The following is a 9,396-nucleotide window of genomic DNA, read 5'->3' on the forward strand; positions in this document are numbered from 1 at the left end:
TGGGGATGTCCTCATTGCTGTCAGGGCAGCACAGGGGTCCAGGGCTGTCTTTGCTGGCTTGTAACCATGGGGACAGAGATGCAGGCTGGCATGGTTAGCACACATTTTAAAATAAAACATCCAGACTCATGGGCTGAAACAAGAATAAGGTTACACGGGCCCAGGGGGGAAAGTAGGGCAAATTCTGGCCTCTGTCCAGCCTGTTTATTGGTTATTTGTCTAATGCTAAGTTGCCCGAGGCACTTCACGGGCAGGAATATGCAAGGCCTTGAAGGGCTAGCAATCAAATGACACAGCTTCCAGATGAGTTAGGGGAAGGGCTGCAGCAGGATCCCAGGGAGCGACTCTTCCTACTTAAAGGAATAGCACCAAGGGCGTGTGCTTAGATTTGCTCTCATCTGTTTTGTTCCCATGTTTTGGAAGGCAGCTCTACAGTGAATAGGCTTTGACAATACATTTATTAAAAGCCACAGATGCAGTTCAGGGGGTTGTGCTCTCCCAGGACTGCTAACCAGAAAAACCTGGGGGCAGATTTACCCCAAACTCCAGTAAGCCATGGTGTGGGAGGGGAGGCATCAGATTCCACAGCTCACAGATCCTTTGATATGCAAACTGGCTTTTGGAGCCACAATCATTGCTTGCCTGCAATTAACTCAGTGGGGGGAAGGGGCTCCCAAACAGAGGCTGGTAACTAAACAGGGGTTGGAAAACAAACAGAAGCCCCAGGGCTGGACATAGTTATATCCAACAGAGCGGATCCCAGTTGTCTTAGCTGTAATGCGGAGGTGTCTCCTGCAGAGGCTAAAGGCTCATGGGGCTCAGGCTGTGAGGCTATAAAACTGCAGTGTAGATATTTGGGCTCAGGCTGGGCCAGGGCCGCCCAGAGAATTCAGGGGGCCTGGGGTCCTTGGCAGCAGGGGGCCCCCCCGCTCTGGGACCCGCCACCGAAGTGCCCTGAAGACCCGCGGCGGATCCTGGGGCGGAAGGACCCCTGGCCGCAGGTCTTCCGGGCACTTTGGCGGCGGGTCCCAGAGCGGAAGGACCCCCTGCCGCTGAATTGCCGCCGCCGACCCGGAGCGGAAGAAGCTCTGGGACCCTCGGAGCGAGTGAAGGACCTCACTCCAGGGCCCCGAAAAACTCTCGTGGGGGCCCCTGCAGGGCCCAGGGCAAGTTGCCCCACTTGCCCCCCACTCTGGGCGGCCCTGTGCTGGGCTCTGGGATCCTCCCCCCTCGCAGGGTTCCAGAGACCAGGCTCCAGCCCCAAGCCTCAATGTCCACACTGCTGTTTTACAGCCCCGGAGCCCAAGTCAGCCAACAAGGGCCAACTGCGGGTGTTAATTTCATTGCAATGCAGACATACCGTATGGGCCCCAGCATGCAATGTGCCATCTGGACTGGTTGGATGAAGATAGAGCACTGCATGCTGGGATGTGCACTCTTCCCAGGCTGTATCTCAGTATTAAAGGTGAAGGTAGCAATATGGGCTGTGGGAGAATTCCATGAGGCTACCTGCAGCCTGAGGCACTTCAACCTGGCTCCATGAAAGCATAATTAGCACTGGACAAAACTCAGTGCTGCCAATGTTAGGGCTTAATCACAAATCTCATGATATTTGGTGTTTTTCTTAAAGCCCCAGCTCCTGGAGGCAAGAGTTAAGGGGGGAGCTCTCTCTCTTTGTAAAAGTCTTCTAGTCTCATGGCTGCAGAGAAACGCTGGCAAAACAAACTGGGGGCACCAAGAAGGCTCAGAACCAAATGTTTTTTAAAAATTCCATGGATTTTTGTACCCGATTCATGATTTTTAGATGTTTGAGGTTGGCAATATTGTGTCAAAGAGGAAGAGGTACCAGCATGCAAAGCCCCAGGAGAGATCTCCTGACTACAGAGCTAACAGCCAAAATACTCAGAAAATCCCGTAGTCTCAGTTCTTTCCAAGGTTACTTACTACAACAAAAACAAAAACACACAGAACACTGTGTAACACAGTCTACTCACCAGCCCCCACTGGGGTCTCTTCCCTACCCTCTTCAGTGCCTCATTCCCACATAATTCCCACCAGTGCTAACTGGATGGCTAAGGTAGAATAGACTCCCTCCCTCAGTGACAAGAGAATATTCTTCAGGCTAAAAGGTTCTAGAGGAAAAGGCATCTTCTAGGTAAGACATGAGCTAATTGCAGTGATTAGAGGTAATAGCCTTAATGCTTTGCTATTTCTGGTTTGCATGGAGTCCTCCTGGAGTTACTTACTAGCTGAGTGGTTTGCTCTCTGCACAGATTCTGAAACGTTAGAGAAGGATAAAAAGCTATTAAAGCCCATCTAGTCTAGCCACAGGTCACAAGGTGGGGTTTACCCCTACAATGTATTCTCAAAGGTTTTCTCCAGTCATGGGGTGAGGCACCTGCAGAAGAAGTCAGGATACGTTGTCCTAAAGGGGACCAGAACTAACACAAACCACTTGCTCACTATGAGTTACTACTGGAAATGGACATTCCTCCCAAACAGCCAATGACCATCTCTCCCAGATTAAGGTGCTCCATGAACCAGAACAGGCAGAGGTGGGGGGGAGGGTTCCTGGTACAGCATGTACTGTTCATCTAGAACAGTGTTTCCCGGGCACAGACATATATAGCGTTGGGCTTCAGGTCTGTGTAACGGGCACCCTAAGCTCCTCTTTCCCCCCCATACACGACCCCAGTGCATTCCTCACGACTTGTCCGCCATTCAGTTGGAGCTATATAACCAGCAGTGGACCTAGAGCTGCCCACAGTCCTATCCCAGATGCTGTGTGTGGCATTTACATTCCTCAGTGGACACGCTTTTGGGTAGGAAGAAGCAACGTGGTCTAGTGCAGTGACACTCAGCAGCTTGTCCTCTCCTGGAGTTGACACCTCCTCATCAATTGTTGGGAGTGGACTACATCCACCCTGATTGTATTGGCCCTGTCAACAATGGCTCTTCACTTGTGAGGTAACTCCCTTCTCTTCATGTGTCAGTGTGTAATGCCTGCATCTGTAATTCTCACTCCATGCATCTGAAGAAGTGGGTTTTTTTTTACCCACGAAAGCTTATGCCCAAATAAATCTGTTAGTCTTTAAGGTGCCACCGGACTCCTTGTTGTTTTTATTCAGACCTTAGTGGGTCAGGAGCCAAATTAGCGATCAACATTACCCATAAGAGCCACGGTGGTGTGAATTTATTGTTTCATTTACTATAATACTGTATATTTGTATTTAAATAGTATGACGGGAAATATTTAAATTTTATATATTATTCTCACAGCAAAATGACTGAGCACATATTATTATTTTAACAACTACAGTTGGTTAATAACATACCGTATTTTCCGGCGTATAAGACGACTTTTTATACTAAAAAACAACCCCCAAAAATCGGGGGTCGTCTTATACACCGGGTATAAACAGCAGGCAGCCCAGAGCCCTCTGATTCCCGGCCGCGGCTGGGATTTAAAAGGCTCTGGGCTCCCCGCCGTAGTGGGCAGCCCAGAGCCCTCTGATTCCCGGCCGCGGCTGGGATTTAAAAGGCTCTGGGCTCCCCGCCGCAGCGGGCAGCCCAGAGCCCTCTGACTCCCCGCCGCGGCTGGGATTTAAAGGGCTCTGGGCTCCCCGCGGGTGCAGGCAGCCCAGAGCCCTCTGACTCCCCGCCGCGGCTGGAATTTAAAAGGCTCTGGGCTCCCCACCGCAGCGAGCAGCCCAGAGCCCTCTGATTCCCGGCCGCGGCTGGGATTTAAAAAGCTCTGGGCTCCCCCCCTCGGAAGGAGGGGTAGTCTTATACGGCGAGTATAGGCCAAAACCTATGTTTTAACTGTAAAATTAGGGGGTCGTCTTATACGCCCAGTTGCCTTATACGCCGGAAAATACGGTAGTAAAACTATCCTGTTTGGTTAATAATTAAATCACACTGTGTTTTAATATCATGCTGCAAAGAGCCGCAGGAGACACACTAAAGAGCCACTTGCGAGCCACAGTCTGAGCATCACTGGCCTAGTGGTTGGAGCAGGGGACTGAAGGACAGCAGAGTGAGTCCTAGCCCTGGCTCTGTCTTGGTGTACAACTATGGGCAAGTCCTTTACCCCCCCATGCCTCAGTTTCCCCACTTGCAAGACAGGAATAATATTTAACCTTTGCAAAGTGCTTCAAGACTCTTGGAGGCTCTAGAAGTGTTATTATCCTCCCCCTAACTTCTACATATCTGCCTGACACTCCTATCTGCCTGCATGCCCTCAATCTTGGCTCACTCCCAGCTGCTGTCAGTCTTCACAATGGTGCATTGGGGGAAGAGAGGCAGGTCTCCCAGGTGGTCATGACCCATTCCACACACAAGCTTTATAGAGTAATATCAACATCTCAAATTGCACTTGGAACAGAAGAGGAAGCCACTGGTGTAATGTCACCTCTGGCTAATAGGAGCTACATTCTGTGCCAGCAACAAAGAATCTGTGTGGCACTTATAGACAACAAACAGACATTTTGCAGGCTGAGCTTGTGTGTGAATACCACTTTCTCAGATCACAAGTAGTATTTCACCGCAGCTCATGCTGCTGTTAGTCTATAAATCTATAAAGTAGGATTTTTTGTTGCTTTTAGAGATAGACTAACACCTACACCCTCTCTGACATTCTGTGCCAGCCGGTCCTTTCAAGGCCAGCCCCATGCACAGCACAGAAAGTCAGAGGCAAGAATAAACAAACTAGGGAAATACAGCCCAGATGGAGCTACTATAGGTGGGTGCATGACTGGTTGGAAAAACGTTCCCAGAGAGTAGTAACCAGTGGTTCACAGTCAAGCTGGAAGGGCATATCAAGTGGGGGTCCCCCAGAGATCAGTTCTGGCTCTGGTTCTGTTCAATATCGTCATCAATGATTTAGATAATGGCATAGAGAGTACACATATAAAGTCTGAGGATGATGCCAAGCTGGAAGGGGTTGCAAGTGCTCTGGAGGATAGGATTAAAATTCAAAATGATCTGGACAAACTGAAGAAATGGTCTGAAGTAAATAGGATGAAATTCAATAAGGACAAATACAAAGTACTTCATTTAGGAAGGAACAATCAGTTGCATACATACAAAATGGGAAATGACCGCATAGGAAGAAGTGCTGCGGAAAGGGATCTGGAGGTCATAGTGGATCACAAGCTAAATATGAGTCAATAGTCTAACACTGTTGCAAAAAAAAAAAAAAAAAAGCAAATATCATTCTGGGATGTATCAGCAGGAGTGTTGTGGGCAAGACACGAGAAGTAATTCTTCCGCTCTACTCTGTGCTGAAATGGCCTCAACTGGAGTAATGTGTCCAATACTGGGCGCTACATTTCAGGAAAGATGTGGACAAATTGCAGAGAGTCCAGGGAAGAGCAACAAAAATGATTAAAAGTCTAGAAACATGACCTATGAGGGATGATTGAAAAATTGAGTTTGTTTAGTCTGGAGAAGAGAAGACTTACAGGGGACATGATAACAATTTTCAAGTACATAAAAGGTTGTTACAAGGAGGAGGGAGAAAAATTGTTCTCCTTAACCTCTGAGGATAGGACAAGAAGAAATGGGCGTAAGTTGCAGCAAGTGTGGTTTAGGTTGAATATTAGGAAAAACTTCTTACCTGTCAGGGTGGTTAAGCACTGAAACAAATTGCTGAAGGAGGTTGTGGAATCTCTATCATTGGAGTTTTTTAAGAACAGGTTGGACAATCACCTGTCGTGGATGGTCTAGATAATATTTAGTCCTGCCATGAGTGCAAAGGACTAGACTAGATGACCTCTCGAGGTTTCTTTCAGTCCTATGCTTCTATAACTGTGGTGAGTACTCAACAGAGAGACAGACGCCTTACCAGAGATAAATGAAAAAAAGGTGCTTTCATTCTGCAGCCATGGTGGTCAGTCAGGGACCCAAAAACACCCACAGATTGAAAACCTCCCTCAGTGAAGGGGCAGTTACCTCCACACCAGCATCACCTGTCCTACCTGGGCTGAGCTTCAGCCCACTCACTTTCATCCAAGTCCAGGGTGCTGAGACAGCAAGGAACTGCACTGTACAGGTCTTTTGTCTGTCACTAGGAGGAGGTCACCAGCCAATGAAACCAAGCCTAACAGCTGTTCCTTCAAGGGAAGCAGACACCTTGCCCTCCTGCAGGGAACTGTCAACTATCACAACCAACAAATGGTCCAACTCGCCTCTTTTTCATTTTACTAGCTGTCAGGGGTATAGGTACATCATCATATCGTTAGACTCCCGCTAGTCACAACTGGGTTCGGGCCCTCCAAGTGATATGGATATACATCATGCTATATGCAAAGGATAAGATGCTATGACTGTCACTTGTGTAATTTATCATCGAGGGGGGGATCCTATGGTATAGCTATAGGCATCAGCTTTTCATCAGGAATATGGTTTCTTATGTTACTTTTGTAGCTGCAGAAATATTGCAAGGTTCCACTGATTACATACATCAATATTTACGCATTCTAACCCCACTACATATAGTCCTGAAACTGTAACCCAAGGGTGCAGGGTATCCCCATTCGGATCTGACTAGAACCAGGGCCTTAAATTACAAGCTCTTTGAGGACAAGGTTATGTTTATTATTTTTCTGTTTAAATGGAGCTGGAGAACTAGTTAATAATACATATTTGACAGTTAGAATCTCCACACAGAAAGGACTGGTACTTAGATAAATGGGGATACCATGTGATTCACATTTTTAAATGCTGATGGCAATAACATCAAAGAGGCAAAGCCCCAACATTTCTTGTACAGTTCAGCCTGTAAGTGGGACGAAGACACACCGTTGTTAAGAAGGCGCTAACTTCAGAACCAATGCCATCAGTACCAAAACTGACAGCCAATCACATCAAAGTTCCAAGAGCCCCACAAGGCTCTTGGATGCTCCATTCATGCCCCTTCCAGTCTTCAACAGCTCCTCCTTCCCCATTCACACTTTCCCCCTTACTGTTCAAAAAGGCCATACACATGTAGGTTATGTTATACTCAAAACAAAATTTTTGATGCTAAAAAATATTAAGCCATTTTCCAATACTGTGTGGCCAGAAGGGCCATGAGATGACCCCTAAATACTTTTTTTTTAATTGCTCACTACAAATTCAAGTTTTTTAGTATTTTGTTTACAATGTCAAAAGAATAAATTGCATCCAGAATGACAAATCTGAACAAAGCTGGGTTTCAACTCCACACCATTTAATAATACATAATACTGTGCACATATCTGGTACTGTACATGGCTCAACATTAGCTAATTCATCCCTGGGGCAGGTGTGGGGGAAGAGCAGGTCAATACTATGAGATGGTGACCCACATTAGCACACCATTGTGAAAGTAGAATGAATTATGTTACAAAATAGATAGGATTAAAGAAATGCTGTCTGTACCTTTAAGGAAAGTCGCTGGAATGCTGGAGTCCAGGTGTCAGGAAAACAGACATTAACATAGAACAATTTGCACCGTTTAAGGGCAATTGGTGAAGCATTAGCCTTAGATCGATAGGAGTTAGTAAGGAAGTAGGATATGCATGCTATGCCCCAGGTGAATTTTGCTGTTTTCTCCTTTGTCCTTTTGTTTGATTCCCGCTCTTTTATCTGTATAAATAAGACTGTTTGGATCTTGCATGGCCACTCACATTATCTGAATGTTATTGGCGAAGCGCTTTGCTAATAAAAACAGAGTGGTCTGACAAATTGTGAGTCTTGATTTTAACTTTGACACCATGACTTGAAATAAAATTAGACAATGTTGCAGTCATTAATGGAAGGAGGGAGGTTAAAATGCACAATTCTTAAGTCACAACAAACAGGAATGGCAGCAGCTCAGGATTCACACCACAGCTCTCCTGGTTGCCTCCTTTGCTTTTAAGCTAACTTTTTATTTATAGCAGAGCAGCAGGAGAAACACATCCTGGAAGAAAGTGAGGAGGAGGAGGAGGAGGTGGTGGTGGTGAAGCACTAGTGAAAGGAGAGAAGAGAAAAGGGGTGGGGAGAAGAAGTAAGCAAGTAAATAGCTGAGGTCAGTATGCAGCAGATAAAGGGTTTAGCAGGTGTAATCTAGCTTAACGTAAAATCATTTCTTTACACCCTTGCTTGGGATGAGAAGAATAGTTGCCCCATAGAGTCCAAACCAGCCAGAGGAAAGCATTTCTGGTGCCTCGGTGTCAGGTCCCTGACAGAGATCCCAGCTGTTTGTTAGCTGCACTCTCATTGCCTCAGAGTCTTTTCAGTCCAGCCAGGCACCATTAAAAGGATCGGACTGATTGACAGACAACAAGCTACTGGACAGAAGCAAGGAAGTTCTTTAGCTCCCTGAAGATGCAGGGTGGATTCAACTTTGACTGAGGAGGATGATGGTGGATTTTGCCTCCAGAGCCCTGGATCTTCCAGGCTTCTCTCCCAGGAATACTGTTGCAGTTTGAAGAGCTGCTCTGGAGTGAGATTGTAGCATGAAGTAACTCCCCTCAACTACACCTTCCATCAGGGCGAAGGAGACTGCAGCACCATGAACCAACATCACATCACACTACCCCAGCCCACCAAAAGGGGAGAACAACAAAGAAGCACTCAGCCTCCTCTTGCCATCTTGATTCACACACACACACAGCCTGACAGTAAAACCTGGATCAATCCTAACATCCAGCCTCAAAAGCATGAAAATACAGCGTTTCCTCCTTGGCGATTTGCTTCTGACATTGGGGGAGAGTCAGGGAACTGCAAGGAGACATGACTGGGCCAGGTAAAACAAGAAAAAAAAAAACACCCTCTACAAAAATGGTGAATGAGTCATTGTGTTTATTGCGATGAGGCTAGTGTGTGTCAGCGGGCAGCCCTGGATACCCTGTATCCCAGCCTCTGAGCCCGCTGCTGGGCTCCGTAAAGGTGTGTGTGGGGGAATCACACAAGAGGCAAATGAGGCATTTGCAGGAGCCACCTCCCTAGTAATCCCGCTTCCATTGTTCCAGAGGCAGGTAGGCTAAGCGACGCGCACACCCACAGATCTATTGGAAACCGATACTGGAGCGGGAATGGAGAGAGCCGTTCCCACGGGCGGGAGAGGTGCACACACACAGAGGGAGACATTCACATTTCCAGGCTGCCTTGGAGACAGGTCCTTGTAGCTGCTGCTGCAGAGGGAAGAAAGGCGGGGGGCGGAGGGTGGGGAAAGGAACGAGCCATTGCAATGCAGTGTATGCCAGGCTACTCACTTACCCCAGTGTCAGCACGGACCGGCTCCCCACTCCTGCTGCTGGACTCCCCAAGGGCTCCAGCTGGCCCCTCCGAAGCGGGGAGTGCAGCACCGCACTCACACTCGGGAGGCGCCCCGGCCACACACCAGCTCAGTCTCCAGCCGCTCACCGGCTCAGCTGGAAGAACAAGGAG

General features: G+C 47.6%; 1 protein-coding gene across 2 annotated transcripts in view; it reads right to left on the reverse strand.

Annotated features, from left to right (window-relative positions):
• Positions 1–9,383, reverse strand: part of TMEM63B (transmembrane protein 63B) — an 88,155-nt gene extending 78,772 nt beyond the window's left edge. The window contains exon 1 of one of the 2 annotated variants that reach the window (XM_039528948.1): positions 9,226–9,383. The gene's annotated coding sequence lies outside the window, so the exon portion shown is untranslated. The remainder of the gene's footprint in view (positions 1–9,225) is intronic. The other variant, XM_039528950.1, reaches the window with a different exon arrangement.
• Between the last annotated feature and the right edge of the window lie 13 nt (positions 9,384–9,396).

The sequence above is a fragment of the Mauremys reevesii genome, linkage group 3 (assembly GCF_016161935.1).
Source record: "Mauremys reevesii isolate NIE-2019 linkage group 3, ASM1616193v1, whole genome shotgun sequence".
NCBI classification, from domain to species: Eukaryota; Metazoa; Chordata; order Testudines; family Geoemydidae; genus Mauremys; species Mauremys reevesii.